A 25,418-nucleotide genomic window follows, 5' to 3' on the forward strand; every position below is an offset into this window, starting at 1 on the left:
GGGCTGGGGACCAGCTGGATGCATCTGGGTTGAGGAGAAGCGGTGTGGAGCTGGGGTTGGGCAGGGCTGGACCTACAGCTGCCTGTGCTGCACCCATCTCTGCGGGTAGCACCTGCAGGTAGCACTGCATTGTCCCTGCAGGCTCTTCACTCCCCGTGGCCTGCTGAGGAATACCCAAGTTTGTCCACAGAAGGCCAACAGACAGAGATTAAAGATTTTAAAGTGCACATATAACTCTTGTGTATAGAGATGAAGCAGTGAATGACTTTAAAATGTAATGAAGGATAATATATAAGAAAGAATTAAAAATAAGAACAAGCAGGTCTGTTAGGTCCTCCTACCTACAAAGTGTAGTCAGAGATTCAATAGATAAGCACAATTTCTAATAAGTGCAAATATAGATTGTGTAAGTAGATGAGTGTAAATATATAAAAGTGTAGGGGGGGTAATAACAAAACAGTTTGGGGCAAATTCTTTTTGTTCTTGCTCCATAAATCCTTGTAGATTTGTATTTCTCAGAAGCCTCTTTGTGTGGAATTTCTTTCTGAAACTGAAATTGTATGTGTAGATGCAGGTGGAAACCCAAACTGTCCCGATTGTCACCGGCAGAAAGACAATTGAAAAGCAATAATGTTCATGTTGAGGACAAGCACAGGAAACTGCTGACATGGAGAATTTTGAAAAAGCGACATCCCTCACCTGAATTTTCACATTACAGAAAGAAAACCACTCCACGCTGTGAAACACAGCAGTTTGTGGTGAAACTTGGGCTGTCTGGGGGCGTGGGTGCAGCTGATCCCATGCCGGGTGAGTTACTGGGGGCACATCGATCACCGTGGGTGCATCGGCTGTCAGCATCACCTGGGGAGCTCTACCGCTGCCAGTCACACTCACACACAGTGGTGGCCACGGGTGTGGGCCTGGGCCCGGCTCAGATGTTGTTCCTGGCTTTCAGCATTGTGTCCCCAAAGTCCTGCTGTCTATTGCTCTATCTGTCCCTGCCACGGACAGCTGTGGTGTGCAGATGGCGTTGTGGCTGTGCTCTGCTGGGTTCCCTCCAGGGACGTAGAGGAGCCGTGGTGGTGGCAGCATCAGTCCATCCAGGACATCCTGCATTGCCCTGTGTTGGTGGGCCCTGGTGGGGAGAGCACAGAAACACTCAAGCAGTAGAGAAACTAACATTAAAATATGTATTACAAGCATTTGTATTGTAGTCAAGTGCTTGTCACTGTAGTGGTGAAGATTCTTTATAGCCCCTATGCTGTTAGACACTCCCTAAAGTCTGTTCTCCACGTAGAGAGCAGGGGATGTGGGCACGGCCATTGTTATGGGTGAAGAAGAGTTTTTACCTAGTTATTAGTTTATGCTTCCTTTAATATCATTGCTGCAATATTCCTTCACATATGGTGTGCTGAGCCAGCAGTTACAGCTGTTATGCTGGGTAGTGAATCATTAAAATCAGTGCAAAGAAGTGATTTTTAATATTGGTATCAATATAGCTTGCTGTCCTTAATCCCTTCAAACAGTTTTGTAGAAAGGCTCAGAGAGTTAGGTTTTTTCTCCTTCAAAACCCAACTGAACAGAGTGAGGTAACACACAGGTGATATACTGGATCTCCTGGGTTACTATTAAGCCTTGCCATATGTTTATGGTTAGGTCAAGTGGCATTTGGAAGTGTCTCTAGGACAGGAAGGTGGAAAAGTTTTCTACCTGCGAGCAGCCAGGTTCCAAACATAGGATCGCATCTCTTAAAATTGTGTATGTGGCAGGATTTGTCCCCAATAAAAGCTGCCAAGAAGCAGAGGTGTGTCTGCACTTGGGCACCAGATCATCCTCCAAACTACCTCTAAGACATGAGAGGGTGGAAATCTGTTTTTCCTGTGGAAAAGAGCTGTTGTTCCCTGCCAGGCGGCCACGGCCAAATGTGGCATTCCACATTCTAAAGTTGTGAAGATGGCAGGGTTTCTGCCAGACCAAAGCTGCCAGGAACTAGGCCTGTGTCTGGTTTTGGAGCCTCGGGGCCCTTGTCCAAACTGTGTGCAAAGCTCTACGATGCAAAGCTCTTGTACCTGTTGAAAAGAGGCACTGGTTACAGCCTGATTCTCTTTGGGATCAGTCACCAGCAGGAAGTGGGAGAGAGAACACACTTGTGACCAAAGAGGGAAACCTTTCCAGGTAAGATATGTCAAAGTCCTAATTACATGAATGAATATCCTGCCTGTTTCATGTGTCAAAAAAGAAAAATAGACTAATCTCATCCTGTCACTAAATTCTAAACATATTAGCAGTGAAGCTGCTGACATATAAAGCTAAATTTTCTCCCTAGGCTTTGAGAAGGATCCTCTCAGACTGCAGTGTCTCAGGCGAATGCCACACCTGAAGTGTGGTGACCAGAGAGGTGTGAAATGCACAAAGGAAAGTAAAGCATCGCCGAGATGTTTTGTTCAGAGCAATGCGAGTTAAACCACACAGAAAAGCTCCATCATAAGCATGGGAGGGCTGCTCACACGTTCAGACCGAACCATTACACAGCCAGTACTTCCAAATTATCCCTTTGAGCCTGTTCTTTGCTTCCCTCTGACCTGGCTGTGTGGAACAGTGAATGGAACAGAGGCTGAGAATCACTCACCATATGAGCATATCCTACTGTGGTTGAACTCAACGCTCTGAATTGTGTTGCAGTGCATTGCCTAGGGCACAGGGGAGGAAGGTTGTTGCAGGTATTGTTCCCTCGGCAAAATGAGAGATGTGCTTCCTTTAAGATGGCATTGAAAGAATCAGTAAAATTCTAGGATGTTCCTCTTAGGCCATTTGAAAGCTGAATTTCTGTCCATGGATATTTCAGGAGGTGTAGTTCACTGAGGCTGTCATAACTGAGCCTCACGAATCAGGGTTAATGCTAAAATGTATTTTGGTAGGCCGTGCATGTTATACAGTCTGTGTCTAGGGAATAAGTACGTGCAGGTACAAGGCTAAATGCCTTATGTAGTGCCCAGCATTTGATAAAATATTTGGAGTAATGCATATCGGTTTTGAGATCTGCATAGCCAAATTTGTAACATAAGAAGCAGTAGCACCATCATCCCAACCCAGAAGTTTTTAAGAGTTTAAAGTGATGCTGTTATGTGTTGAAATTGATACAGAGTCCATGTGCCAATTTTTGTATGTATTCAGCCAGATTTTGAACACCTGGGAGATGTTGTCAAGGGAAAGTATTTCATGAACCTTTTCTAGTATTTATATCCATACCTGAAAGTTTGTCCAGCTACAGACAGGCGTGTTCTGTCTGGATTCTGTGTCAGGATGAGCAAGGTGGAGAAGTAGCACTTCAGAAGTCCTTCCTGAGCTCTGATAATTGGAGGCCTTTAAAGCTGTATTAAAAAGAGCAGATATCAGATGGGAAGAGCAAGTAGAAAAAGATTAAAACATAACATTGTGAGCAAGGGAAGTCCTGCAATGTTTGTGTTGTCCATTTATGATTTTGATGTTCCATTGAGTAAGAAAAGTATCAGGATGCAAAGAATGTAGGGAAAGAAATGGCAATGAAATAGAGGGGATGAAAGCAGAAATCCTGTTGTAAATATGAGGATGTTCTCATTTGGGTTTTTCTTCATTGTTTATGATTTTTTTGTGGTATGATTCAGGCATCTGAGAGTCCTTGGCAATGGTGAATGAGTACTCACATGAGACGTCAAAGAGACGAGGGTCCTCCAGTGTGCCGTTTTCACCGGGCGTTACATGGGCAGCAGTTGCTGTGATGCACTCTTCTTCTGTGGCCTGCTTCTGAAAAGGTGTGGTACGCTTAATGTTTCCTATAATTTCAAAATAATAAAAAGGAATTGTGCTTTTTCCTCTCATACACATAACCAAAGCAGTTGTGTAGAACAACATGGAGTAATCAAAGAGCAAACCAAATTTTTGTGTGAAAGGATGCTGCATCCTTGGGAGAAGCACAGGAAAGTAATTTAAGGCAGAGAGATAATTATACAGCAGAAAGAAGAGGAGAAGGAGGAGGAGGAGGAGGAGGAGGAAGAGGAGGAGGAGGAGGAGGAGGAGGAGGGTGGCAAAACAGGCTGAAAGTATACATATTAATGTAATCTATTTTTAAGCAAGTAAGAGCACAAAAGTGAAATAAAACCTTAAAAACACCTTCTTTCTGCCCCTCTGTTCTCCTTGCTGCAGCAGTGCAGGGCAGTAGGGAACGGGTGTTACTGTCACCTGTTGTTTCTCCCATGGGAGATGGTTGTTTGCAAAGTTATCCAGTGTGAGTGCATCTCCTGAGCAACAGATGTGTGCCAAGTGGTGCAGCGTGGGTCATTCTTGCACAGGGTGCAGTTCTTCAAGGACAGGCTCCTTCAGTGCGTGGTTGTCCACAGGCTTGTGGTGGATCTCTCCATCTCCATGAATCTCCACAGGCCGCAGGGGCACAGTCGCTTCACTACTGCGGTCACCACGGGCCTCAGAGGAATCTCAGCTCTGGTTCCTGGAGTGCCCACTCCCCCCTTTCCTTGTCCAGTGACCTTGGTGCCTGGCTGCAGAGTTGTTTGTGTCACCTATTTCCAGCTAGTTGTCTTCTGGTTTAAATGAGAAATGTGCAATGAATTGTTTTGTTTCTTGTGAGATATGATATCACAGAAGTGTTAGCACCATTAGTAAGTGCCCCAGCCTTGAGCAACAGCACATGGGTGTTTGGAAGCAGCAGTGACTGGCTCTGGCAGACAGGTGGAAGCTTGTAGAAAGTTGTTTCAGAAGCACCTGTTGCAGCCTCTTCCCCCCTGCCCATGCAAAAGTAGCCTAGCTTGTCCATGGAAGCCCAACACAGAGAGATACAGGACTGTGACATGCAAATATGAGTGTTGTATATAGAAATGCCTGCCTGCCTGCCTATGAAATATAGCAAGTAATTCTATATATGATTATATGTGCAGCATCAGTTCTTCCAGGAGATCCTCATTGCCCTGTGTTGGTGGGGTGTGGTGGGGAGAGCACCTGAGAAGTGAAGCTTTAGAGGAAGGAACAATAAAGTATGTACTATAATTATTTTTATTTTGCAGGCAAGTGCCTGTCAGCATAGGGGTGATGCTTCTGTATAGTCCCTATGCTGTCAGACAGTCCCTAAGATGTGTATTCCAGGTAGAGAGAGGAAGATGTGGCCATATTCATTGTTGTGGGTGAGTAACAGTTTTTATGTGTTACTTTGTTTTTCTTCCTTTAATATCACACTTGCCATATTTGATCAGATGTGGTGTCCTAAAGCAGCATTTACAACTGTTGTTGTGGGTAGCGAATAATTGAAATCAGTGCAAAGAAATGATTAGTATGATCTGCATGAACCTAGTTTGGTGTCCCTAATCCCACCAAAGAGGTTTGTAGACAGGTTGAAACAGTGAGGTTCTTTCCCACAAAACCCACCTGAATGCAGTGAGGTAAGACACAGGTTCTGTATGGGATCTTGTGGGTTATCATTAAGCATTGTGAGACGGTTTTCATACTGTTAAGTGGCATTTGCAAGCATGTCCAGGACAGTAGGGTGAAAAATTTTCCTACCTGTGCAAAAGAGGCACCTATTTCAGCCAGGGTCTAAATGTGGCATTCCTCTTGATAAAGTGGTGAACGTTGTAGGATTCCTCCCAGATGAGAGACACCAGGAAGTAGAGGTCTCTCTGTGCTTGGAGATTTTGTTCCGAACCATCTGCAAGAGATGAGGGTGGAAATGTGTCTTTTGTGTGGACAAGAGCCATTGTTCCTAGCCAGACATCCACGGGCAAACGTGGGATTGCACCTCCTGAAATTTTGAACCTGGTGGAAATTATTGCAGAGAAAAGCTGCCAGGGAATAGGGGTGTGGGTGGCCTTGGAGTCCTGGGGCCTCTCTCCAAAGTGCCTTCAGGGCTGTAGGGTGGAACTATTTCCTAGTTGTTGAATTGAGACACCCGTTACAGGCAGGTTTTGTTTTGGGGTGAGGGAGCAGCAGGAAGAGGGAGACAGAAGACACTGGTGAGCAATGAGGGAAATCTTTCCAGGCAAGATATGTCTGCGTCCTATTAGTAAGAATAAATATACTGCCTGTTGTATGTTGGGGCAGATAAGAAAAAGAGATCTGTGATATCCTCCCAGAAAGTTGTAAAGAGATGAGCAGTGAAGCTGCTGACATTTAAATGGAAGTGGTGTGAGCAGGCCTCGAGAAGGATCCCCTCAGGCCACAGCATCTTGGGCTAAGCCAATAGCAGAAGTGTGCCGAGCAGAGAGCTGTTAAATGCACAAAGTAGAGCAAAATATGGCTCAGGTGTATCAGTCCCAGCAACAGGAGTCAATGTACACAGAACAGTTCCATCAGATGCATGGTGTGGGCTGCTGAGCTATTGAGAATGAAAGATTCCACATCCAGTACCTCCCACGTACATCTTGGAGTATCTTCCTCGCTTCCCTGGGCCTCGGCTAAGTGGAATAGCATGTGTAACAGTCAGTGCAAGTCACCTGCTATAGAGCCATGCAGCATTTTGTGCCGAGGCTGACATAAACCCTATGAAGGCTGTTGCAGTGCCTCACTGAGGGTGCAGGGGAGGAAGGTTAAGAGAGTTATCTTTCACTAATTAAAATGACAGATGTGCTTTTTTCAGATGACATTGAAAGAAGCAGTAAGGTTTCATCTGTGTCTCGTAGGCCACGTGAAAGCTAAATTTGTGTCCATGCCTCTACCAGGAGGTGCACTCTACGATGGCTTTCAGAATGTTGCCGCACCAATGAGGTTTAACAGTGAAGTGTTTTTCATCATGCCTTGTGTGTGTTATGCAGTCTACATAGAGGTACTAAGTAGAGGTATAAAGCTTACCACCTTCTTTAGGGTCCAGTATTTATGAAAATATTTGTAGCAACGTGTAGCAGTTTTGAGGTCAGTACTGGCAATGTTTGTAATGAAAGAAGCCATAGCAGCATCATCCAAAGCTGTATTTTTCTTAACAATTTAAAATGATGGTGTTGTGGATTGAAATTGATACAGACCTTATCTGCAAACTTTTCTATGTATTGCTACAGATGTTACAAGCATGGGCAATGTTATGTAAGGGAAAGTAACTCATGAAGGTTTTGTATTATTTGTATCCATACCTGGAACTTTGTATGGTATAGAACAGAATTTTCTGTGTGCATTCTGTGACACGACAAGCAAGAGGGAGAAGCAGCACTTCCGAAATTATTCCCCAGTAGCGATAACTGCAGTCCTTTCAATCTGCATTAAAAAGAACAGATATGAAAAGGTAAGAGAGGAAGAAAATGAGGAAAAAAAGACATCCGGAGGTAGGGGACTGCTGCAATTTTCCTGTTGTGGTTTTTTTTTTTAGGGAAGGACTCGTATCCAGGTGGCCATGTTTCTGAAGCACTGACCCGAAATCACGGCGGTGCTCTGTGTCTCTAATATGCATCACCCCGCCGCTCCGGCCGGCCGCGCGGGAAGCTCGTGAGGCGCTGGGAGCTCCGGGAGAGGCGGAAAGGCTCGGGAGCTGCAGGAGTTTTTTCATGGATTCTCGGCGCGGCCAGCGGGGCCGGACAGGCCGGCAGAGGCACGGCGAAGGTGCCGCGCTCGGGTTTTTGGCCGCTCGGACCATGCGGTTGGATTTGCCGAGCCGGGGCTGAGAGGAGCTGCGGGGATTTGTGTGGGGAAAAATGGAAAAAAGGTCTTTTTTCGGGGACTCGGGAAAGGCTTGAAACCCCATTTCCCCCCCGCGCCCCCCGCGCACCGAGGCCAAAACTCTGCAAATCCCCCAATAAAGCTCTCAAGATGCCATTCGCGCCGCTAAGGAATCGAGTTTGCCTGACCGACCTTCATCCGCCATGATGCCGCCGATCGCTGCGCGCAGTGATCTAATTTGCATGGCCGGACCTCTTTTCCCCAGACGCCATTCATGCGGGATTGTGCTTTAATTTGCATGATCCCGCCCCTTTACCGAGACTGTATTCGCGCCGCGTTTCATCTAGTTTGCATAACCCCGCCCATTTTCCCCAAGATGCCGTTGGTGCATGAGGTATTAAAATTAGCATAACCCCGCCCATTTCTCCCAGGATGCACCTCGGGCATGAGGTCATGCCGATTTGCATAACCCCGCCCATTTCTCCCAGGATGCACCTCGGGCATGAGGTCATGCCGATTTGCATAACCCCGCCCATTTCTCCCAGGATGCACTTCGGGCATGAGGTAATGCCGATTTGCATAACCCCGCCCATTTCTCCCAAGATGCACTTCGGGCATGAGGTAATGTAAATTAGCATAACCCCGCCCATTTCTCCCAGGATGCACTTCGGGCATGAGGTCATGCCGATTTGCATAACCCCGCCCATTTCTCCCAAGATGCACTTCGGGCATGAGGTCATGCCGATTTGCATAACCCCGCCCATTTCTCCCAGGATGCACCTCGGGCATGAGGTCATGCCGATTTGCATAACCCCGCCCATTTCTCCCAGGATGCACCTCGGGCATGAGGTCATGTCGATTTGCATAACCCCGCCCATTTCTCCCAGGATGCACCTCGGGCATGAGGTCATGCCGATTTGCATAACCCCGCCCATTTCTCCCAGGAGGCACTTCGGGCATGATGTAATTCCGATTTGCATAACCCCGCCCATTTCTCCCAGGATGCACTTCGGGCATGAGGTAATGTCGATTTGCATAACCACGCCCTCCTCCCCCCAGCCGCCGCAAACCCCGCCCATAGCCTCCTCATTTGCATTTCCCTTACGAGGCGCGGCTCGGGCCCGGCCCGCTCTGCCGGGCGGGTTCGGGACAGCGGGGGTCGGGGGATTCCTCGCCCCTTTCTGGGGCTTTTCGGGGGCGGCAGAGGGACCCTCGGGGCTGCGGTAAGAGCAGGGGAGGGGGGAAATCCCGGGGAGGACACGGGGAACGCCCGAAAATCCCCCAAAATTGTCACATCGCCCCCAGAATTGCTGAGGAAACCGGGGAGGGTCGGGGGGGCGCTTCAGGGAATTTTCCGGCTTTGGGGACTCCCGGGATCTCCTAGGTCACCCCCAGGACCTCCCGGCCGCTGCCGAAGCGGCTCCGATGAGGTTTTGCACCTATTTTACCTCACAAATAAACAAAATCCGTGTTTTCAAAAAGAATCGAGATCTTTATTTGCATCGTAGCAACATCCGCGATCGAAGAGCTGCAAAAAAGAGACCCGCGCGGCTCCCCGCCCCGCTCCTCACCTCCCTCACGGATTTATTTGGTAAAACTGCCCAAATCCCCTCCCCGATTCATTTAAACAACAGTATTATCCTTTATTTCCCTGAGAAAAAGTTTAAACTGACCCGGAAAGCGGCGAAATCACGGAGTTTAACCCAAAAGAGTGCGCGCGGGAGGCGCCGCCGTCTCGCGGCACCTGCGAGGGGAGAGGGGAGAGGGGAGAGAATCAGCGCCGCCCGAGCCTGGCAGCCGCTCGGGAGGCGGAGAAGCGCTATTACAGCAGAAAAGGGTGGGCGATAGTGCGGGACAGCTTCGGCAATTCCCACTATTTCTGATTTTAATCTGTTTTTAACCAAGCCAAGGTCCCCGCCGGGGGTGCATCGGTCCCAAAGGCAATGCAATACCGGGACGATGCGCGGAGCAGAAAACACAAGCTCCAGATCTAACTCCCAAGCCCATAATCCCGCTTAATACAAAGTCCTCACATCGAGACCATATCAGCTATTAAACTGATAAGAACAAATACTCCACTCCATCTTAACCAAAAGGCCGAGAAGCGATGCCAATCTGCTCCCGCGCTCCCGCCCGCACCCCGCTCGCCTCACGCAGAACTCACGGCGACCATTTCTCCGCCCTCCAGCTCTTTCCCAGCTCTTCCCGCGCCAATTCCCGCTCGCCTGCCCCCCTTTCCGCCGCGCTGCTGCGGCGCTGAGCCTCAAATCCCAAAAAATTCGTGACCGCGCCTCAATTTCCCGTGGTTCCGTTTGCTGAGCGAGTTCTTAAATTTGCATAGCCCCGCCCATTTCTCCCAGGATGCACTTCGGGCATGAGGTCATGCCGATTTGCATAACCCCGCCCATTTCTCCCAGGATGCACCTCGGGCATGAGGTAATGCCGATTTGCATAACCCCGCCCATTTCTCCCAGGATGCACCTCGGGCATGAGGTCATGCCGATTTGCATAACCCCGCCCATTTCTCCCAAGATGCACTTCGGGCATGAGGTAATGCCGATTTGCATAACCCCGCCCATTTCTCCCAGGATGCACCTCGGGCATGAGGTCATGCCGATTTGCATAACCCCGCCCATTTCTCCCAAGATGCACTTCGGGCATGATGTAATGCCGATTTGCATAACCCCGCCCATTTCTCCCAGGATGCACTTCGGGCATGAGGTAATGTCGATTTGCATAACCACGCCCTCCTCCCCCCAGCCGCCGCAAACCCCGCCCATAGCCTCCTCATTTGCATTTCCCTTACGAGGCGCGGCTCGGGCCCGGCCCGCTCTGCCGGGCGGGTTCGGGACAGCGGGGGTCGGGGGATTCCTCGCCCCTTTCTGGGGCTTTTCGGGGGCGGCAGAGGGACCCTCGGGGCTGCGGTAAGAGCAGGGGAGGGGGGAAATCCCGGGGGGGACACGGGGAACGCCCGAAAATCCCCCAAAATTGTCACATCGCCCCCAGAATTGCTGAGGAAACCGGGGAGGGTCGGGGGGGGGCTTCAGGGAATTTTCCGGCTTTGGGGACTTCCGGGATCTCCTAGGTCACCCGCAGGACCTCCCGGCCGCTGCCGAAGCGGCTCCGATGAGGTTTTGCACCTATTTTACCTCACAAATAAACAAAATCCGTGTTTTCAAAAAGAATCGAGATCTTTATTTGCATCGTAGCAACATCCGCGATCGAAGAGCTGCAAAAAAGAGACCCGCGCGGCTCCCCGCCCCGCTCCTCACCTCCCTCACGGATTTATTTGGTAAAACTGCCCAAATCCCCTCCCCGATTCATTTAAACAACAGTATTATCCTTTATTTCCCTGAGAAAAAGTTTAAACTGACCCGGAAAGCGGCGAAATCACGGAGTTTAACCCAAAAGAGTGCGCGCGGGAGGCGCCGCCGTCTCGCGGCACCTGCGAGGGGAGAGGGGAGAGAATCAGCGCCGCCCGAGCCTGGCAGCCGCTCGGGAGGCGGAGAAGCGCTATTACAGCAGAAAAGGGTGGGCGATAGTGCGGGACAGCTTCGGCAATTCCCACTATTTCTGATTTTAATCTGTTTTTAACCAAGCCAAGGTCCCCGCCGGGGGTGCATCGGTCCCAAAGGCAATGCAATACCGGGACGATGCGCGGAGCGGAAAACACAAGCTCCAGATCTAACTCCCGAGCTCATAATCCCGCTTAATACAAAGTCCTCACATCGAGACCACATCCGCTATTAAACTGATAAGAAAAAATACTCCACTCCATCTTAACCAAAAGGCCGAGGAGCGATGCCAGTCTGCTCCCGCGCTCCCGCCCGCACCCCGCTCGCCTCATGCACAAGTCACGGCGACCATTTCTCCACCCTCCAGCTCTTTCCCAGCTCTTCCCGCGCCAATTCCCGCTCGCCTGCCCCCCTTTCCGCCGCGCTGCTGCGGCGCTGAGCCTCAAATCCCCAAAAATTCGTGACCGCGCCTCAATTTCCCGTGGTTCCGTTTGCTGAGCGAGTTCTTAAATTTGCATAGCCCCGCCCATTTCTCCCAGGATGCACTTCGGGCATGAGGTCATGCCGATTTGTATAACCCCGCCCATTTCTCCCAGGATGCACCTCGGGCATGAGGTAATGCCGATTTGCATAACCCCGCCCATTTCTCCCAGGATGCCCTTCGGGCATGAGGTCATGCCGATTTGCATAACCCCGCCCATTTCTCCCAGGATGCACCTCGGGCATGAGGTAATGCCGATTTGCATAACCACGCCCTCCTCCCCCAGCCGCCGCAAACCCCGCCCATAGCCTCCTCATTTGCATTTCCCTCACGAGGCGCGGCTCGGGTCCGGCCCGCTCTGCCGGGCGGGTTCGGGACAGCGGGGGTCGGGGGATTCCTCGCCCCTTTCTGGGGCTTTTCGGGGGCGGCAGAGGGACCCTCGGGGCTGCGGTAAGAGCAGGGGAGGGGGGAAATCCCGGGGAGGACACGGGGAACCCCCGAAAATCCCTCAAAATTGTCACATCGCCCCCAGAATTGCTGAGGAAACCGGGGAGGGTCGGGGGGGGGGGCTTCAGGGAATTTTCCGGCTTTGGGGACTCCCGGGATCTCCTAGGTCACCCCCAGGACCTCCCGGCCGCTGCCGAAGCGGCTCCGATGAGGTTTTGCACCTATTTTACCTCACAAATAAACAAAATCCGTGTTTTCAAAAAGAATCGAGATCTTTATTTGCATCGTAGCAACATCCGCGATCGAAGAGCTGCCAAAAAGAGACCCGCGCGGCTCCCCGCCCCGCTCCTCACCTCCCTCACGGATTTATTTGGTAAAACTGCCCAAATCCCCTCCCCGATTCATTTAAACAACAGTATTATCCTTTATTTCCCTGAGAAAAAGTTTAAACTGACCCGGAAAGCGGCGAAATCACGGAGTTTAACCCAAAAGAGTGCGCGCGGGAGGCGCCGCCGTCTCGCGGCACCTGCGAGGGGAGAGGGGAGAGAATCAGCGCCGCCCGAGCCTGGCAGCCGCTCGGGAGGCGGAGAAGCGCTATTACAGCAGAAAAGGGTGGGCGATAGTGCGGGACAGCTTCGGCAATTCCCACTATTTCTGATTTTAATCTGTTTTTAACCGAGTCAAGGTCCCTGGCGGAGGTGCATCGGTCCCAAAGGCAATGCAATACCGGGACGATGCGCGGAGCGGAAAACACAAGCTCCACATCTAACTCCCGAGCCCATAATCCCGCTTAATACAAAGTCCTCACATGGAGACCATATCAGCTATTAAACTGATAAGAACAAATATTCCACTCCATCTTAACCAAAAGGCCGAGAAGCGATGCCAGTCTGCTCCCGCGCTCCCGGCCGCACCCCGCTCGCCTCATGCACAACTCACGGCGACCATTTCTCCGCCCTCCAGCTCTTTCCCAGCTCTTCCCGCGCCAATTCCCGCTCGCCTGCCCCCCTTTCCGCCGCGCTGCTGCGGCGCTGAGCCTCAAATCCCCAAAAATTCGTGACCGCGCCTCAATTTCCCGTGGTGCCGTTTGCTGAGCGAGTTCTTAAATTTGCATAGCCCCGCCCATTTCTCCCAGGATGCACTTCGGGCATGAGGTCATGCCGATTTGCATAACCCCGCCCATTTCTCCCAGGATGCACCTCGGGCATGAGGTAATGCCGATTTGCATAACCCCGCCCATTTCTCCCAGGATGCCCTTCGGGCATGAGGTCATGCCGATTTGCATAACCCCGCCCATTTCTCCCAGGATGCACCTCGGGCATGAGGTAATGCCGATTTGCATAACCACGCCCTCCTCCCCCAGCCGCCGCAAACCCCGCCCATAGCCTCCTCATTTGCATTTCCCTCACGAGGCGCGGCTCGGGTCCGGCCCGCTCTGCCGGGCGGGTTCGGGACAGCGGGGGTCGGGGGATTCCTCGCCCCTTTCTGGGGCTTTTCGGGGGCGGCAGAGGGACCCTCGGGGCTGCGGTAAGAGCAGGGGAGGGGGGAAATCCCGGGGAGGACACGGGGAACCCCCGAAAATCCCTCAAAATTGTCACATCGCCCCCAAAATTGCTGAGGAAACCGGGGAGGGTCGGGGGGGGGGGGCTTCAGGGAATTTTCCGGCTTTGGGGACTCCCGGGATCTCCTAGGTCACCCCCAGGACCTCCCGGCCGCTGCCGAAGCAGCTCCGATGAGGTTTTGCACCTATTTTACCTCACAAATAAACAAAATCCGTGTTTTCAAAAAGAATCGAGATCTTTATTTGCATCGTAGCAACATCCGCGATCGAAGAGCTGCAAAAAAGAGACCCGCGCGGCTCCCCGCCCGCTCCTCACCTCCCTCACGGATTTATTTGGTAAAACTGCCCAAATCCCCTCCCCGATTCATTTAAACAACAGTATTATCCTTTATTTCCCTGAGAAAAAGTTTAAACTGACCCGGAAAGCGGCGAAATCACGGAGTTTAACCCAAAAGAGTGCGCGCGGGAGGCGCCGCCGTCTCGCGGCACCTGCGAGGGGAGAGGGGAGAGAATCAGCGCCGCCCGAGCCTGGCAGCCGCTCGGGAGGCGGAGAAGCGCTATTACAGCAGAAAAGGGTGGGCGATAGTGCGGGACAGCTTCGGCAATTCCCACTATTTCTGATTTTAATCTGTTTTTAACCAAGCCAAGGTCCCCGCCGGGGGTGCATCGGTCCCAAAGGCAATGCAATACCGGGACGATGCGCGGAGCGGAACACACAAGCTCCAGATCTAACTCCCGAGCTCATAATCCCGCTTAATACAAAGTCCTCACATCGAGACCATATCAGCTATTAAACTGATAAGAACAAATACTCCACTCCATCTTAACCAAAAGGCCGAGAAGCGATGCCAGTCTGCTCCCGCGCTCCCGCCCGCACCCCGCTCGCCTCATGCACAACTCACGGCGACCATTTCTCCGCCCTCCAGCTCTTTCCCAGCTCTTCCCGCGCCAATTCCCGCTCGCCTGCCCCCGTTTCCGCCGCGCTGCTGCGGCGCTGAGCCTCAAATCCCCAAAAATTCGTGACCGCGCCTCAATTTCCCGTGGTTCCGTTTGCTGAGCGAGTTCTTAAATTTGCATAGCCCCGCCCATTTCTCCCAGGATGCACTTCGGGCATGAGGTCATGCCGATTTGCATAACCCCGCCCATTTCTCCCAGGATGCACCTCGGGCATGAGGTAATGCCGATTTGCATAACCCCGCCCATTTCTCCCAGGAGGCACCTCGGGCATGAGGTCATGCCGATTTGCATAACCACGCCCATTTCTCCCAGGAGGCACTTCGGGCATGAGGTAATGCCGATTTGCATAACCACGCCCTCCTCCCCCAGCCGCCGCAAACCCCGCCCATAGCCTCCTCATTTGCATTTCCCTTACGAGGCGCGGCTCGGGCCCGGCCCGCTCTGCCGGGCGGGTTCGGGACAGCGGGGGTCGGGGGATTCCTCGCCCCTTTCTGGGGCTTTTCGGGGGCGGCAGAGGGACCCTCGGGGCTGCGGTAAGAGCAGGGGAGGGGGGAAATCCCGGGGAGGACACGGGGAACCCCCGAAAATCCCTCAAAATTGTCACATCGCCCCCAGAATTGCTGAGGAAACCGGGGAGGGTCGGGGGGGGGGGGGCTTCAGGGAATTTTCCGGCTTTGGGGACTCCCGGGATCTCCTAGGTCACCCCCAGGACCTCCCGGCCGCTGCCGAAGCGGCTCCGATGAGGTTTTGCACCTATTTTACCTCACAAATAAACAAAATCCGTGTTTTTAAAAAGAATCGAGATCTTTATTTGCATCGTAGAAACATCGGCGATCGAAGAGCTGCAAAAAAAAAGCCGTGCGGCTCCCCGCCCCGCTCCTCGCCTCCTTCACGTGTTTATTTCATAAAACTGCCCCAAATCCCCTCCGAGATTCATTTAAACAACATTAATATCCTCTATTACCCTGATATAAATCGGAAACCCCCTCAGAAAGCGGCGAGATCCCCGAGTTTAACCCAAATAGCACGCAAAAGCACGGCACCCTGCGAGGGGCCGGAGGAGAGAATCACAGCCGCTCGAGCTTTGTAGCTTCACAGGGGTCGGGAGAGCTGCTGTTTACCTTTAAGTATGGATAATCACGTTCACTTGGATTTAAATGTGTTTTTAACCGACCAGAGGTCCCCGGCGGGGTGCACCGTTCCCGGAGGCACCGCAATACCCGAACCACGCGCGGAGCGGAGGGAGCAAGCTCCGGATCCAACTCCCGAGCCCAAAAATCCTGTAATATAAAGTCCTCCCATTGAGGCCGTATCAGATATTGAACTGATAAGAATAGATACTACACTTGATCTTAGCCAAAAAGGCGAGGAACGATACACAGGGAATTCCAAAGGCGGTCCCCACCCGCTCTCGCCCCTGACTCGCCCACCGCCCTCGCGTTGTTCCCGAGCTCCTCCCACGCTGCATTCCGCGCTCCCCTGCCCGCGCCTCACAAGCACAGAGCCCTGGAAGCCCGCAAATCTCACAGCCACCCTTCCGAGCAGCCCCTTTGTGCTGTGACTGTTGAATCCGCACAGCCCCACCCCTGGCTCTCCCTCCCGTCCGCATTCGGGTTCCGCCCCGGCAAAGCGGGGGCGCCGGGGGAGGCGCCGGGGGAGGCGCCGGGGGAGGCGCCGGGGGAGGCGCCGGGGGAGGCGCCGGGGGAGGCGCCGGGGGAGGCGCCGGGGGAGGCGCCGGGGGAGGCGCCGGGGGAGGCGCCGGGGGAGGCGCCGGGGGAGGCGCGGGGGGAGGCGCCGGGGGAGGCGCCGGGGGAGGCGCCGGGGGAGGCGCCGGGGGAGGCGCCGGGGGAGGCGCCGGGGGAGGCGCCGGGGGAGGCGCCGGGGGAGGCGCCGGGGGAGGCGCCGGGGGAGGCGCCGGGGGAGGCGCCGGGGGAGGCGCCGGGGGAGCCGCCGGGGGAGGCGCCGGGGGAGGCGCCGGGGGAGGCGCCGGGGGAGGCGCCGGGGGAGGCGCCGGGGGAGGCGCCGGGGGAGGCGCCGGGGGAGGCACTGCGGCCGCGGGGGCGGGCGGGAGCGGAGCCGCAGCTGCCGGTGCGGGTTGTGTCCCTGCGGGCAGCGGCAGCGTGTCTGTGAATCGTCCCCAAAGCCGCCTGCCTTCCCGCGCCCCGCTGAGCCTGCTCGGGTGTCTGTTGTGGGTTTGAGACAGGACCCTTGCCAGGAGGACGCACGAAAAAGGGTAAACAGGCTTTAAGCTTAAAGTTGCAAAAAGTGTTTAATTACTTAACAGAATTGGAGGATAGATGTAAGGTAAAAATATATTTTTTATACATTATTTTGTTCACACCCCTCCCTCCCTCTTACGAACTTATAGTATTCACCCCCTTTCCTCCTCTACAATCCACGAGCCAGGTGGGGGGGGGGCAGGGTGTGGGGTCTCTTTTCAGTTTACAGAGCAGATTTTCAAATTTACTCATTACTACAATTTTTCTACTATAAATACTCTTTATCTCTGCTTGTTTTTCTCTCTCTTCAGACAGTTTTCTGCTCTCACCCCTACCCTCTTAAGAAGCAGTCTCTGCACTCACCCCCCCCCCCTTTTTTCTCTCTTTGCAAACTAGCAACACAGACAGGGGGCAGGTTGAGGGGTCTTCTGGTTAGTTTAATCAGGAAAAGAGGTTTTCTACTTAGCCAGGGGTCCTTCTCACGAGAGACAGTCCTCTAGGAACTTCTTTGGTGTGGGTCCAATCTCATGAGCAACATCCCGCCCGAATTTTTGTTGTAACATGAGTTTTTTGTCTATAAGGTGCTGTGCAGACTCTCCCGAGCTGAGGTTAGGCTGCTTCTATGCCAGGAGCAAGGCTTATCTCTCTCAGTTAAGGCCTTTTGCAGTTTTAACTCTTAGATGAGACTCCCACTGGTTTACAGTCTTTTTTAGGCATCTACCTCCTCCTCTGGAGAGAGCTGTGGGTGTATTTTTGCATCTTTACAGATTTCATGGGTTGCAGGAGGAATTTCTGACTCCCCCATAGTTTCTATTATGGCTAGCAGAAAGTTTCAGCTCTGGTGCCGGAAGCACTGGAGCACTTCTTTCTCCCCGCTTCTTCACTGACTTTGGCACTTTCTATGCTGTTCTCCCTCACATATTTTCACCTGCACCTCCTCCTCCTCCAACTACAAAGTGAAAGAAGTGCGCGCCTGCTTTGTTTTGACTTTTTTTTAAATATGTTTTCACAGAGGCGTAACTAGCACCTTTAATTGGCCCAAACTTGGCCGGCAGCATGTCTATTACTTTCAGAGCCATCAGAGATTGGCTCTGCTGGACTTGATGTAAAAACTTCCAGAACTTGCACTCAGGACACACAGGAGCCATTTTTGTGCTACACCCCACCCCTCAGACACCTCCCTAGGCCTACTAGAACAGCTTCTGAGGGGCTCAAATTTCTCTTAGATGTTAAAAACACTTCGCTGATGTTTTGGGCCAATCAAAACCACCACAGTGTCCCAGCGGGGTCCTGTCAGGGACAGATCACCTTTGCTTTTTCTAAGGTCTGTGATGAATAGTTTAGAAAAGTGGCAGCGAGATTTTTCGTAATTGTAATTTATTTGCGTTTGAAGTGTGAAGCGTGTGTCATTGTTTTGTGCTTTTTAGCAGTTTCCATGCTAGGATAAATGCAGTGGAAGAAGGCAAATGAAGCCAAGAGGCTGGACTAGGATGCTGCAGGCCCATGACAAGCACAGGTCAGAAAATAATTAAAACCCCAGGTTATAAAAATACCAAAGTAAAAGCCCAAAGGGTATTGTGAGCTGCTAGACTGTGCTCAGAGAAATCCCAAACACCTGTCCTGTTTTCCTATTGTCAGTTGAACATGCAAAAATATAAGAGTTGCCCCAAGGATCCTGTCAGTGGGAGGTGGTCATGGGATAAGCTGTTTTTGAAGGCATTTTCCACACCCTTAAAAGTGTGGATAGGTGTAGCGTTCGGTACGAGCCGGGCTGCAGTTGCATTCCAAAAAGTGTGTTCTTCGGTCACTAAAATTTCTGGGTTTTTGGTTGGTTTTCCTGAAAAATGCCTTGTATCCCTCTGAGCTTTGCTTTGCAAAGCACTGAATGATTTTTATGGTTCTGCAGGGACCTCTGCCTGGAATGTCCTGGGTGTCCCGGTTCAGCTGCCTAGGGTGGCACGAAGGTGGTGCTGAAGATGCCAATCATCACCGGCCTGGATAAATTTTGGCTGCAGGAGCTGCCAGCAGCAGGCTGTTCAGAGCCAGAGCTTGCCAGGATGGCAAGACTGTCATTGTTGCAGTCCCCAAAGCAGTATCCAACGTGAGTAGTTGCAGAGCTCTCTAAAAGAAGTGTGCCATTTGTTACGGTTTTGGGCCCAGTGGGTCTAAGGTGGCTTTTATTAAACTGGAGAGCTGGATTTTTTAGTCCTGCTGAGAGAGTTCAGCGTCACCTTATGAAGCAAGGAAAAGCTGCGTGGTAAGCGCAGGCTGATGCAATTTATTTTAGCTTATTACTCCCCATGATTCCTTTAATAAATAAACTCCCAATGAAAAGTGTGAATGTGTTAATTATTTCTCTGTTTGATCAGCAATAGAATGCATTAGTAAACATTTGTGGGAGAGGCATGGGGAGCAGCAGAAGGGAGAAGGGTGTGGGAGACAGAGCCCGGTCCCAAGGTGGGTTGCTGGCGGTGGCATAGGAGGGGATGTCAGAGAGATACAGGTAAATGTGTACAGGGTGCAGAGCCCCAGGGTAGTGCCTCTGCTGGGGGAGTGAGAGCATGTCCAGGATAGGTGGGGTATGGAGCAGTGAGCCCTAACCGGGATGGGGGGTGAACCCGTGGGCCACGGGCAGAGTCCTGGCTACCATGTGAATTGTCACCACACAAGGTTAGTGGAGCCGAAGGTCACCCCAGGAGAGGTGCAGCCCCCAGTCCCTATTGCTGAGTCCCACCACAGGCTTACAAAACCAGGATTTGGGCTCCAGAGCTGACAGGTGTCGTGTTGTCCAGGGCAGCACTCGGCACCACAGGGCTGTAGGGGGCTGTGGAGCGGGTGGGGGGCCGTGGCCCGTTAGCTGAAAGGAAGGATGAGTGAGAGGTATTGAGGGCAGTTGGTGATGCAGCCGTCTGCATCCCAGAGTCCCATCCAAACCCACCGCTTTCAGAGTGTGCCTAAGAACATCTGCCATGTAATCTTGTGCCTGCAGGAGGAATTTTTGCCAGGGCAGCTGTGTCTAACCCCAAGGTGAACCTATATCCCATACGGGCCTAGGTAGGATCTGGGCTGGTGACAGCCGTGGTATAGTTGCCTGTGATCCCCCAGAACCCAGATTTGAGGTCAGAATTTGCAATTTTTGTAATGTAAGAAGGGGTAGCACCAAAGCCAGAAGTTTTTAAAAGTTCAAAGTGTGTCTGTTCAGCATTGAAATGGATACATACTTGATCAGGAGAGTTTTTTAATGTATTTTGTTAGATTTTACAGACATGGGGAATTTCTTTGAAGGCACAGAATTTCATTTATTTAGTGTATTGTTTGTATGAATACCCGGAGGTTTTCTACAGCTACAGAGCGGCATCTCGCGTCTGGATTTTGTTCCACGGTGAGCCAGAGGGAGAAGCAGCACTTCCCAAATTCTTCTGGAGCAGTGGTAATTGCAGTCCTTTAAACATGCATTAAAAAGGCAACATGTGAAATGGGAAGAGCAATTAGGAAAAGAGGAAAAAGAAATGTTGAGCTAGGGAGGTGTTGTCATTTTTCTGCTGTTCCTTTATGACAGTGATCTTGTAGGCAGTAAGAAAAGTATTAGGATTTGAATAACGGAGGGTATGAAATGGAGCTAAAGTGTAGGTAAGGAAAGGAAAATGTTATTGTAAAATCTTCCTTGGGGCACCATGCAGATGAGGCAGAGAGAGAAAGAGTAATGTGTGTCCTGCATAAGCTTGTCCATGCAAGGCCAAAGCAGATAGAAGATTTTAAAGTGCAAACACAAGTGTTGTGTATATAAATGAACCAATTAAAGAGCTTAACTTATAAGGCAGGATGATATATAGGACAAAATGTAAAAAAAGAATAAATAGATCTATTAGCTGTTCTGTACAAAGTCTAATCAGATATTAGATATTAATGTAAAGAGAGGTTTGATATGAGTAGATGTGTAAGGTTAGAGTGTAGAAGTCTGACGTAATATTGAATTGTCAAAATATACAAGTTGAACATTGTAAATATGTGGCTTGTGTCTTAGGAGAGGTTCCGTAAGTGTCAATGGATTTGTAAGTATTTTCTCTATAATAAGTGCAAATAGATATAATGTAAATAGATGAGTGTAAGTATATAAAAGTTTAGGGGGTGGGAATAAGAAAACAGTTTTGAGAAAAGGTTTCGTTGTATCGCTTCATAAATAGTGGAAGATTTCCGTTTCTCAGAAGGTCCAAACAGTAGAATGTTTTTCATAGAGCGCACAGACCGATGCAGCCAGAATCCAAAAGTGTGCAGATTGTCAGGGGCATAAAGAAAATCCAAAAGCCATAATTTTCATGTTGAGGAAAAGCACTGGAGCGTCCTCACATGTAGAATTTTGAAAAAGCAACCTCCTTGTCTGGAAATTTCACATTCTAGATACGGAAAAAAGCACCAGGCTGCCAAACACAGCAGGGTGTGGTGACAGTCGGTCAGTTTGGAGGTATGGCCGTGGGTGATCTGGTGCTGGGGCAGTTAGACAGCAGGGTGTGGTGACAGTGGGTCAGTTTGGAGGTACGGTCGTGGGTGACCCGGCGCCAGGTCAGTTAGCCAGAGCGCTTTGATTATCGTGGGTGCATCTGCTGCCACCGGTTACCTGGGGAGTTCCACTGCTGCTGGGGAGTTCCACTGCTGCTGTCATTGCCACCACGGGCCTTGGCCTCGTCCTGGCTCAGAGGTCGTTCTTCCTGGCTTTTCTTTGCTGCCTCCCCAAAGTGCTGCTGCCTCCCTCTCCACCCTGCCCTGCTGTGGCCAGCTGCAGCGTGCAGAGGGTGTTGTGGCTGTGCTCTGCCGGGTTCCCTGTGTGGAAGCAGAGAAGCTGCAGTGGCGGCAGCATCAGTCCTTGCAGGAGATCCTGCATTCATTGGGGTCAAGTGGCTGTCTTGACAGTGGTGAAGATTCTTGAGAGCTCTTATGCTGTCAGGTACTCCCCAGAGCGTGTCCTCGAGGTAGAGCAAAGGAGATGTGGCCACGGTCATTGCTGTGGGGGAAGAAGAGATTTGATGTGGTTATTGTCCTCGCTTCCTTTAATATCAGTAGTGCAGTATTTCTATAGATGTGGTGTCCTGAAGCAGGAGTTACAGGTGTTGTTGTGGGTAGTGAATAATTGAAATGAATGTAAAGAATGGATTGTTATGATTGCTATCAGTATAGCTTGGTGTTCTTAGTCCCACAGCAGGTTTGTAAAAGGTTCAAACAGTCCTTTTTTTTCCCAGAAAACCTGACTGAGTGGAGTGAGGTAACACAGAGGCGATATAGTGTATCTTGAGGCTCGTTATGAAGTGTTGTCAGATGGTTTTTACGATGTGAGGAGGCATTTGCCACGGTGTGCAGGTCAGAAGGGTGGAAAAGTTTGTTACGTGTGTAAAAGAGGCACCGTTTGCAGCCAGGTTCCAAATGTGGTATTGTACCTGAAAAGTGTGCATGCTGCAGGAATCCTGTCAGATGAAAGGTGTAAAGAAGCAGAGCTCTGTGTGCACTTGGATTCCTCCAAACTGCCTATCTTACACGAGAGTGGTGATGTGCCATTCCCATGGAAAAGAGCCATTGTTGCCCCCAGGTTCCCATGGGGAAATGTGGGATTTTGTATTGTAAAGCTGTGCAAATGTCAGGATTTGTGCCAGACAGAAGCTGCTAGGAGGTCGGCCTGAGGCTGGCCTTGGACTCCTGGGTGTGTTGTGCCCAGTGTGTGCTAGCTGTTGAAAAGAGGCAGTGGTTTGAGCCAGGTTTGATCAGCAGGAAGAGGGAGGGAGATCACACTTATGAGCAATGATGAAAACCTTTTCAGGGAAGAGATGTCAGAGTCCTATTTCAAAGACTAAATATCTTGTGTGGCTTACGTGGCAAATAAGAAAAATAGATGAAGGACGTCTTGCCACTGAATTCTAAAGAAGTCAACAGTGAAGGTGCTGACATATAAACCTGAGTTTTCTCCCTAGGTTTTGAGAAGGATCCCTGTCAGACTGCAGCATCTCAGGCTAACCTAATACCAGAACTGTGGTGACCAGAGAGGTGTTAATTGCATAAAGGGAAGCAAAGTATTGCTCATATGTTTTGGTCACAGTGACATGAGTTCATCCACACCAAACAGTTCTATCAGAAGCGTGGCCTGGGCTGCCCACATGTTCAGATGGAACAATTGTACAACCACCACCTGCAAATGTTCCCTTTGGGATAATATTTTTTAAACTTTTTTTACTTTTTTTTTTACTTGCTTCTCTCTGATCTGGCCGAATGGTACAGTGAGTGGAACAGAGGCTGAGAATCGGCCACCATGTGAGCTGTGTGGCATTTCCTACTGTGGTTGAAGTAAACCTTCTGAACCATATTTCAGTGTGTCATACAGGGAACAGGGGAGGATGGTTATTGCAGTTATTGTTTCCTCAGCAACATGAGATATGTTATTCCTTTAACATGGCATTGAAAGAGTTAGCAAAACTATTTTTTTTTCTCTTAGGCCATTTGAAAGCCAAATTTCTGTACATGGATAATTGATGAGGTGCAGTTCTGTAAGGCTCATGTAACGGAGCCTTACGAATCAGAATTAATCCTGAAGTGTATTTCTGCAGGCTATGCACGTGGTATGCAGTTCACACACAGGTAATAAGCATGTGCAGGTATAAGGCTAAGCACCTTATGTACTGTCCAGTATTAGATAAAATATTTGGAGACATGTGTACCAGTTTTGAGGTCAGCATAGCCACATTTGTAATGTAGGAAGTGGTAGCAACATCATCCAAACCCTGAAGTTTTCAAGAGTTTAAAGCGATGCTGTTCTGTATTGAAATTGATACAGACTTGATGTGCCAATATTTCTATGTATGAACCCAGATTTGCAAAGCATGGGAACTGTTCTCCAAGGGAAAGTATTTCATGAATTTTTTCTACTCTTTCTAGCCATACCTGGTGGTTTGTGCACCGATGGACCGGCACCTTCCGACTGGATTCCGTGCTCTGATGAGCAAGGTAGGGAAGCAGCAGTTCACAAGTCCTTCTGCAGCAGTGAGAATTGCAGGCCCTTAAAGGTGCATGGAAAAGAGCAGCTATGAGATGGGAAGAGCAAATAGATAAAGAGTGAAAAACAACATCTTGAGCTAGGGAAGTTCTACAATTTTTCTGTTGTCCATTTATGATTGTGCTCTTCCACGTACTAGAAAAAGTTTCAGGATGTAAAGAATTTAGAGAATGAAATGGAAATGAAATAGAGGGTATCAAAGCAAAAAGGCCCTGCTAAATATTCTTTGGGAAACTATGGCCATGAATGAGAGAGAGAAAGAACAAGGAGTTTCCTGAATGAATTTACAGAAAACAAATCCCAGTGCCTCTTTCTAGGTAAGTGTGGACATTGGCTATGTTGTAAAAGAGGAACTGTAATTTTCAGAAGTATGCAGAGGTATGAATAAAAAGCTCTAACCAAGTGCAAAATGTCAGAGGTACAGGCTTCCAAGCTTCCCTCAGGTGCAGTTTTCTGTGCTTGGTACCAGCAAGCCAGGGAAGAGGGAAAGAACTTTGAGGATTTTTTCCTTAGGGAAGGACATGTGTCCAGGTGCCTGCAGTGCATTGTTGCTTCAGAAGTGTCGTTTTTGAGCCTCACTATCAGTAAGAAGTAATTGTTCACGTGTTGTTGCTGGAGTAGCTGAAGCATGTTCCATAATTACCAAATGCAGGCAAGCCAGCTCTTGCAGGAATATTGAAAAGATCATCTGCCTTGCAGCAAAGCTGTTGTCTACCTTTCTGGGTGGACATTTATAGCCAATGCCCAGTACAGTGCCTTCCGAATATAGTTATGAAAATGAAGGAGATGACCTAGATAGATAGTAAAAAGGAAGTGTTGCATTGAAGAAAGGATAATTGAAGAAAGCACCCACCTTTCATGTGGATCATCACAGAGCTGTAGCCACAATGTCAGGCCTGTAAGAATTTCTTGCCAAGAGTCAGAATGGAGTTCAGAAGTGCTGTAGAAGCAGGTGGTTTGACTTGCTAAAGAAGAGAAAGAAATGATATGAATTTACCCAATGTGGAAGGCTTTGTACATTTTTTTTCTTTTTGCAGGTATTAATGTAGTGTCCTGCAACAAGAAAAAAAGGGTAGGGAGGGGTCAGGCAATAAATGTGTTTTGGGTTAATGATACAACTTTTTTTTTTTTTGAGAGTGAAGGGTTTTGATATTTTTTTTTTTATTTTTAATAGAATTTTTTAGATGGAAGTGAAGAAAAAATTATTTATTTAATAAAATTACGCAGAGTGTTTTATAAGGCACAGGGGAAGGGAAAAAAATAAGGTGAAAGGTAGTTATTTAATTTGATTAAAAAGTGGTTTTTTTAGACATAGTTTTTTTTTTTTTTTTTGTTCCCCACCCGGGGCCGGGTGGAGTTTTTTTGGAGAGTTTTGTTGTTTTTTGGGTTTTTTGGGTGTTTGGGTGGTAAAGTAGATTGAAGAGAAGGGGTTTAAATGAGGAAAAAGAAGAAGAATGGAAAAAATGGGAATAGAGTTTATTTTGATTTTTGTTTAGTATGTAGTTTTTGCTGGGTGATGAATTTTTTTTGGAGTAAGGTTTGGAGAAAATGTTTTTAAAATAACTTGTGGTTTTTTTTG

General features: G+C 49.9%; 3 long non-coding RNA genes and 5 other non-coding genes across 9 annotated transcripts; all 8 read right to left on the minus strand.

Annotated features, from left to right (window-relative positions):
* Positions 1-214: 214 nt before the first annotated feature.
* LOC146423714 (uncharacterized) lies at positions 215-2,215 on the minus strand. The gene is made up of 2 exons (XR_014847348.1): positions 731-2,215; positions 215-699 (listed from the first exon to the last, which is right to left on the minus strand). It is a non-coding gene; the product is annotated as an uncharacterized LOC146423714 (long non-coding RNA).
* A 4,869-nt stretch (positions 2,216-7,084) lies between these two features.
* On the minus strand, positions 7,085-7,907 carry LOC146423715 (uncharacterized). Of its 2 annotated transcripts, none has more exons than XR_014847344.1 (3): positions 7,819-7,907; positions 7,383-7,637; positions 7,085-7,227 (listed from the first exon to the last, which is right to left on the minus strand). It is a non-coding gene; the product is annotated as an uncharacterized LOC146423715 (long non-coding RNA). The 2 variants fall into 2 exon arrangements; XR_014847345.1 differs by having other exon boundaries at positions 7,815-7,899.
* A 1,637-nt stretch (positions 7,908-9,544) lies between these two features.
* On the minus strand, positions 9,545-9,735 carry LOC146423716 (U2 spliceosomal RNA). Its single transcript, XR_014847366.1, has one exon. It is a non-coding gene; the product is annotated as a U2 spliceosomal RNA (small nuclear RNA).
* Positions 9,736-11,238: 1,503 nt separating this feature from the next.
* Positions 11,239-11,429, minus strand: LOC146423717 (U2 spliceosomal RNA). Its single transcript, XR_014847363.1, has one exon. It is a non-coding gene; the product is annotated as a U2 spliceosomal RNA (small nuclear RNA).
* Positions 11,430-12,762: 1,333 nt separating this feature from the next.
* On the minus strand, positions 12,763-12,953 carry LOC146423718 (U2 spliceosomal RNA). The gene has a single exon (XR_014847368.1). It is a non-coding gene; the product is annotated as a U2 spliceosomal RNA (small nuclear RNA).
* Positions 12,954-14,286: 1,333 nt separating this feature from the next.
* On the minus strand, positions 14,287-14,477 carry LOC146423719 (U2 spliceosomal RNA). The gene has a single exon (XR_014847367.1). It is a non-coding gene; the product is annotated as a U2 spliceosomal RNA (small nuclear RNA).
* A 1,296-nt stretch (positions 14,478-15,773) lies between these two features.
* LOC146423720 (U2 spliceosomal RNA) lies at positions 15,774-15,963 on the minus strand. The gene has a single exon (XR_014847360.1). It is a non-coding gene; the product is annotated as a U2 spliceosomal RNA (small nuclear RNA).
* Positions 15,964-20,027: 4,064 nt separating this feature from the next.
* LOC146423721 (uncharacterized) lies at positions 20,028-24,882 on the minus strand. The gene is made up of 2 exons (XR_014847346.1): positions 24,693-24,882; positions 20,028-21,805 (listed from the first exon to the last, which is right to left on the minus strand). It is a non-coding gene; the product is annotated as an uncharacterized LOC146423721 (long non-coding RNA).
* Between the last annotated feature and the right edge of the window lie 536 nt (positions 24,883-25,418).

Source organism: Lichenostomus cassidix, unplaced genomic scaffold (assembly GCF_008360975.1).
Source record: "Lichenostomus cassidix isolate B80296 unplaced genomic scaffold, HeHo_3.0 HiC_scaffold_36, whole genome shotgun sequence".
In the NCBI taxonomy this organism is placed as follows: Eukaryota; Metazoa; Chordata; class Aves; order Passeriformes; family Meliphagidae; genus Lichenostomus; species Lichenostomus cassidix.